A 7,712-nucleotide genomic window follows, 5' to 3' on the forward strand; every position below is an offset into this window, starting at 1 on the left:
TGACGGGTGGTGTCTCCCTGGGCTCTCCTTACTCTGAAGGTCTCGACGGCGCGTAGGAGGAGTGCTGAGGTTTTGTACACCGTCTCGTGATTGCACTCTTGTCTCATGTTGTCTCATGGTCCTGGGATGATGGTTTTAGGAAGAAGACTTCAGAGCATGGCCCATGCTTAGCAATTGATGGTATTTTGGGTAATTTTTGTCTTTGTTGTTTGCCAACGGCCACGTTTGAGAGAAGCCTTCTCTGACCACCTCATTTAAGAGACAACACTCGCCCTCGGGTGCTGTTGCCCTCTGATTGGCTGCCGTGCTCTCACACTGGGACAAGTACTGCATCTGGACGGGACGCAACTTGTCTCTTGATGACCACATCTCCAGCACCCAGAACAGGCCCAGGCATCCAGGAGCACACTCATCTGCATGAAATAGTACACATCTGGGACCCCGACTTCACCGTACCCAGGCCGGAGTCCTTGAGCCTGACACCCCCCCCCCGACCCACGGCCTCAACTCAGACCACTGAGGCCATTCACAGCACCAGCACATCAGGCCTGTCATGCCTCTAAGCTCTAAGCCTAACCCCAGGTTGGCTATTGAGTGTCACTTCCCAGAGCCTTGCTCCAAAGCACCAGGTATCCGGGACAACCGAGCAGTATCAAGGGACTCAGGCTGCTACTCAGAAGGAAACCACACCACTGTGAACTCTGGAAAGCACTCAGAGCAGAACTCTGAAAGCCCATCCCGGCGAAACTGCACTTTCTGCGCTGCCTGGCAGCAAACCCTGAGCCTGACTCCCAACCTGATCCCACCCTCAAGACACACTGCCCATCCCAGCTCGCCACGGTTCCCACAGACTAGGAGTGCCGTGCACCTGGGCCCTAACCCTAACCCTAAACCTCACGTGGCTTCTGAGAGCTCTCTCCCTAGTTCCCTGGCTCCATGCCCCAGGGATTTGCGCCACCTGAGCAATACCAGGGGACACAGACTGACACCACAAATAAAATGTGCCATTTGGCACTTCTGAAAGCATTGAGAGTAGCAGTGCTCTGCCTGCCGTGCCCCTAGGCCCTAACCCCAACCCTAGGTGGGCTCCTGAGTGCCTTGTTCCCGCAGGTCTCGCTCCAGAGCCCCTCGGACAGGGAACACCTAACTAATACCAGAGGACTCAGCTTGCCACCAAGAAAGAAACCCCGCTGGTTGGAACCCCGGAAAGGATTCACAGAAGGAGAGCGCTGCATATCCACCCCAGCGAACCCACACTTTCAGCGGTCCCCCGGCCGAAAATAGGAGCAAGACACACTGACGAAAGACACTCACACTGACCCACACCCTCGACCCTCACCCCTGGGAACCTCGATGCAGCGCTGGTACATCAGGCGTCCCATGCCCCTATGTCCTAACCCTCACCCTGGGTTGGCTGCTCAGGGGTCAGTCCCCAGAACCTGGCTCCAAAGCCCCAAAGATTCGGGACACCCGAGCAATATCGAGGGACTCAGACAGCCACCCGGAAGGAAAACTCGCCATAGGGAACTCGGACAAGCATTCAGAGCAGAACTCTGAATGCCCATCCCAAGGAACGCACAAATTTTGAGCCCTCTGGCGGCCAACCCTGAGCCTGACACTCAGGCTGACCCCCGCCCTCAAGACAAACATCCCAGAAGGAAACCGCACCATTGGGAACTCAGGGCAAAGCTTTCCGAGTAGGAGAAGCCTGCGTGCCCATCCCAGCGAAATGCCACTTTCAAAGGCCCCCTGCCCGCAAACCCTGAGCCTGACACTCACCCTGACCCACACCCCCAACTCGGATCCCCCGCCCCCCAAAGCTTGCCCCAGCGTGGGCAGATCAGGGCTCCAATGATCTAGGCCCTAAGTCTATTGCTAGGGTGGCTTCTAAGTTTCTGGATCCAGAAGCCTGGCTCCAAAGCTCCAGGGATGGCAGTAACTGAGCAACATCAGAGGACTCAAATGCCAAAAATAAATCAAACACACTACTTTCAACTCTGGAAAGTGTTCAGAACACAAGAAATCTGAATGCCCATCATAGCCAAAGCACAAATTTGTCGCCCCCTGGCCGCCAACCCTGAAACTGACACTCAACCTGACCCTTGCCCTCAAGAGAAACCTCGCAGAGCAGGCTACAGCCCTTGCACCTCAGGCCTGCCATGCCCCTAGGCCCTAACCGTGACCCTACGGAGGCTTCTGAAGGGTCTGTCCGCCCAGGGGCCTGGCTCCAAAGCCCTAGGAACTGGGGACACCTAACCAGTGCCAGAGGACTCAGCCTGCCATTAAAAAGGAAAACGTGCCATTGGGAAGTCCCGTAAGCATTCCGAGCAGGAGAACTGTGCCGGTCCATCCCAACGAACCTGAGATCAACGTGCCCAGGCCGCAATCCCTGAGCCTGGTACTCCCCCCGGACGCACGGCCTCAACTCAGTCCCCAGGAAGCTCATCACAGCGCCAGCACATCAGGCCTGTCATGCCCCTAAGTCCTAAGCCTCACCCTAGGTTGCCTTCTGAGCACTCTGTCCCCAGAACTGGCTCCAAAGCCACAGGGATTTGGGACACCTGACAAGTACCAGAGGACTCAACCTGCCACCTCAAAGGAAAACGTGCCATTGGGAACTCCGGTAAGCATTCCGAGCAGGAGAACGGTGCCGGTCCATCCCAATGAAGCTCAAGTTCAAGGTGCCCAGGCCGCAATCCCTGAGCCTGAAACTCCCCGCTGGCCCACGGCCTCAACTCAGACCCCGGAAAGCTCATCACAGCGCTGGTAATCAGGCCTGTCATGCCCCTAAGCCCTAAGCCTAACCCTAGGTGGGCTTTGTAGCACTCTGTCCCCAGAGCCTGGCTCCAAAGCCCCAGAGAACTGAGACACCTGACCAGAGCCAGAGGACTCAGCCTGCCACTAAAAAGGAAAACGTGCCATGGGGAACTCCAGTGAGCATTCTGAACAAGAGAACTGCGCCAGTCCATCCCAACGAACCCCGAGTTCAATGTGCCCAGGACGCAGTACTTGAGCCTGAGACTCCCCCTGACCTTCGGCCTCAACTCAGACCACTGGAAACCATTCACAGCACCGGCACATCAGGGCTGTCATGCCCCTATGCCCTAAGCCTAACCCTAGGTTGGTTTCTGAGCATCCCTCCCAAGAGCCTTGCTCCAAAGCACCAGGTATTCGGGATACCCAAGCAGTATCAAGGGACTCGGGCTGCCACTCAGAAGGAAACCGCACCACGGGGAACTCCGGAAAGCGCTCAGAGCAGAACTCTGAACGCCCATCCCAGCGAAACGGCACTTTCTGCGCCGCCTGGCGGCCAACCGTGAGCCTGACACTCAACCTGACTCCCGCCCTCAAGACACACCGCCCATCCCAAGCTCGCCACAGTTCCTGCAACCAGGAGTGCCATGCACCTGGGCTCTAATCCTAACCCTAAACCTCATGTGGTTTCTGAGAGGTCTCTCCCTAGGTCTCTGGCTCCATGCCCCAGGGATTTGTGCCACCTGAGCAATACTGGAGGACACAGACTGACACCACAAAGCAAAATGCACCATTTGGCACTTCTGAAAGCGCTGAGAGCAGGAGAGCTATGCCTGCCGTGCCCCTAGGCCCTAACCCCGACCCTAGGTGGGCTCCAGAGTGCCTTGTTCCCGCAGGTCTCGCTCCAGAGCCCCACGGAGAGGGCACACCTGAGCAATACCAGAGGACTCAGCTTGCCAACAAGAAAGAAACCCCACTGGTTGGAACCCTGGAAAGGATTCACAGCAGGAGAGCACCACATGCCCACCCCAGTGAACCCACACTTTCAGCGGTCCCCTGGCCGAAAAGAAGAGCAAGACACTCACGCTGACTAAAGACACTCACGCTGACCCACACCCTCGACCCTCACCTCCGGGAACATTGATGCAGTGCTGGCACATCAGGCGTCCCATGCCCCTATGTCCTAACCCTCACCCTGGGTTGGCTGCTGAGGGGTCAGTCCCCAGAACCTGGCTCCAAAGCCCCCAAAATTTGGGACACCTGAGCAATATCAAGGGACTCAGGCTGCCACCCGGAAGGAAAACGTGCCATTGGGAACACGGGAAAGCATTCAGAACAGAACTCTGAATGCCCATCCCAAGGAACACACAAATTTTGCACCTTCTGGCAGCCAACCCTGAGCCTGACACTCAACCTGACCCACACCCTCAAGACAAACCCCTGAGAAGCAGGCCACAGTGCTGGTACGTCAGGCCTGCCGTGCCCCTAGGCCCGCACCCTATCCCTCGCTGGCTTCTGAGGGCTATGGCCCCAGAGGCCTGGCTCTAAATCCACAGGGATCGGGGGCACTTGAGGAATACCAGAGGATGCAGCCTGTCTCCCAGAAGGAAAACGCACCATTGGGAACGCGGGGCAAAGCTTTCCAAGTATGAGAACGCTGCGTGCCCATCGCAGCGAAATATCACTTTCAAAGGCCCCCTGCCCGCAAACCCTGAGCCTGAAACTCACCCTGACCCACACCCCCAACTCGGATCCCCTGCACCCCAAAGCTTGCCCCAGAGTGGCCAAATCAGGGCTCCAATGACCCTAGGCCCTAAGTCTATCCCTAGAGTGGCTTCTAAGTTACTGTATCCAGTAGCCTGCCTCCAAAGCCCCACGGATGGCAGTAACTGAGCGATATCAGAGGACTCAAATGCCAAAAAGAATTCAAACGCACTACTTGCAACTCCGGAGAGTGTTCCAAACAAGAGAATTCAGAATGCCCATCCAAGCCAACGCACAAATTTGGTACCCTCAGGTGGCCAACCCTCAGCCTGATACTAAACCTGGCCCACTTCCTCAAGACAGACCCCCCAGAGGAGCCTACGGTGCTTGCACATCAGGCCTGCCGTGCCCCTGGGCCCTAACCGTGACCCTACGGAGTCTTCTGAAGAGTCTGTCCCCAGGGGCCTGGCTCCAAAGCCCCAGGGACTGGGGACACCTGACCAGGGCCAGAGGACTCAGCCTGCCAATAAACAGGAAAAAGTGCCATTGGGAACTCCGGAAAGCTTTCCGAGCAGGAGAACTGTGTCGGTCCATCCCAACAAACCCTGAGTTCAACATGTCCAGGCCACAATCCCTGAGCCTGACACTCCCCACTGACCCACGGCCTCAACTCGGACCCCGGGAAGCTCATCACAGCACCAGCACATCAGGCCTGTCATGCCCCTGAGCCCTAAGCCTCACCCTAGGTTGGCTTCTGAGCGCTCTGTCCCCAGAGCCTGACTCCAAAGCCTCAGGGACTTGGGACACCTGACCAGGGCCAGAGGACTCAGCCTGCCACTAAAAAGGAAAACGTGCCATTGGGAACTCCGGTAAGCTTTCCAAGCAGGAGAACTGTGCCGGTCCATCCCAACGAACCCCGAGTTCAACGTGCCCAGGCCGCAATCTCTGAGCCTGACACTCCCCGATGACCCACTGCCTCAACTCAGACCTTAGGAAGCTCATCACAGCGCCGGCACATCAGGCCTGTCACGCCCCTAGGCCCTAAGCCTCACCATACCTTGGCATCTGAGTGGACTGTCCTCGGAGCCTGGCTACGGAGTCCCAGGGGTGACTGTAACTGAGCAACACTAGAGGACTCGAATGTCAAAAAGAATTCCAACACACTACTTTCAATTCCAGAAAGCGTTCAGAACCCTAGAAATCTGAATGCCCAACCTAGCCAATGCACAAATTTGGCGCCCTCTGGCGGCGAACCCTGAATGTGATGCTCAACCTGACCCTCGCCCTGAAAATAGACCTCCCAGAGCCGGCTACAAACTTGAACGTCAGGTCTGCCATGCCCCTAGGCCCTAATGGTGACCCTATGGAGGTTTCTGAAGGGTCTGTCCCTCCAGGGGCCGGGCTCCAAAGCCCTAGGGACTGGGGACACCTGACCAGTGCCAGAGGATTCAACCTGCCACTAAAAAGGAAAACGTGCCATTGGAAACTCCGGTAGCATTCCGAGCAGGAGAACTGTGCTGGTCCATCCCAACGAACCCCGATCTCAGTGTTCCCACGCCACAATCCCTGAGCCTGATACTCCCCCCTGATCCACAGCCTCAACTCATTCCCCAGGAAGCTCATCACAGCGTCGGCACATCAGGCCTGTCATGGCCCTAAGCCCTAAGCCTCACCCTAGGTTGGCTTCTGAGCACTCTGTCCCTAGAACTGGCTCCAAAGCCACAGGGATTTGGGACACCTGACAAGTATCAGAGGACTCAAACTGCCACCTCAAAGGAAAACGTGCCATTGGGAACTCCGGTAAGCATTCTGAGCAGGAGAACTGTGCCGGTCCATCCCAAAGAAACCCAAGTTCAACGTGCCCAGGCCGCCATCCCTGAGCCTGACACTGCCCGCTGACCCACGGCCTCTACTCAGACCCCGGAAAGCTCATCACAGCGCCGGTACATCAGGCCTGTCATGCCCCTAAACCCTAAGCCTAACTCTAGGTTGGCTTCAGAGCACTCTGGCCCCAGAGCCTGGCTCCAAGCCCCAGGGACTTGAGACACCTGACCAGGGCCAGAGGACTCAGCCTGCCACTAAAAAGGAAAACGTGCCATTGGGAACTCCGGTAAGCATTCCAAGCAGGAGAACTGCGCTGGTCCATCCCAATGAACCCCAAATTCAGCGTGCCCATGCCGCAGTCCTTGAGCCTGACAGTCCCCCCTGACGCATGGCCTCAACTCAGACCACTGAGGCCATTCACAGCACCAGCACATAAGGCCTGTTATGCCCCTAAATCCTAAGCCTAACCCTAGGTTGGCTTCTGAGCATCTCTCCCTAGAGCCTTGCTCCAAAGCACCAGGTATTCGGGACAGCCAAGCATTATCAAGGGATTTGGGCTGCCACCCAGAAGGAAACCACACAACTGGGAACTCTGGGAAACGCTCAGAGCAGAACTCTGAATGCCCATCCCGGTGAAACTGAACTTTCTGCACCGCCTGGCGGCAATCTCTGAGCCTGACATTCAACCTGACTCTGCCCTCAAGACAAACCGCCCATCCGAAGCTCTGAAGAGTTCCCGCAGACCAGGGGTGCCGTGCACAAGGGCCCTAACACTGACCATCACGTGGCTTCTGAGAGGTCTCTCCCTAGGTCCCTGGCTCCATGCCCCAGGGATTTGGGCCACCTGAGCATTACAGGAGGACACAGACTGACACCACAAAGCAAAATGTACCATTTGACACTTCTGAAAGCATTGAGAGCAGGAGAGCTCTACCTGCCATGCCCCTAGCCCCTAACCCCAACCCTAGGGGGGCTCCTGACTGCCTTATTCCCTCAAGTCTCGGTCCAGAGTCTAACCCGTACTCTAACCCTAACCCGTACCTTAACCCTAACCCATACCCTAATCCTAACCCGTACACTAGCCTGTAGCCTAACCCTAACCCGTACCTTAACCCATACCCTAACCCGTAACCTAACATTAAATCCTACCCCCAAACCATAAATCCTATCCCTGATGCTATCCAAAACTGTAACCAAAACCCTGAACTTTAACCCCTTTCTTATTTTTCCCTGGCCTGGAGTTTCCTTATTCCCAACCATGTGCATGGTCTCCGTTCCATGGAAAGTTCATCCCCCTAAAATATTTCTGAGTCTCAGTTTTTAAATCTGCACAACTCAGTCCCATTCCGAATGGTTGCCTTAGGTTCTAGGGCTTACCTGTATTTAAAGCTCCCAGGTGTACCCATGAGGATTACTCCTGCAGCCCAAGT

The sequence above is a fragment of the Callorhinus ursinus genome, unplaced genomic scaffold (assembly GCF_003265705.2).
Source record: "Callorhinus ursinus isolate GAN/ISIS: 27379988/994484 unplaced genomic scaffold, GSC_fseal_2.0 scaffold1072, whole genome shotgun sequence".
Lineage (NCBI taxonomy): Eukaryota > Metazoa > Chordata > Mammalia > Carnivora > Otariidae > Callorhinus > Callorhinus ursinus.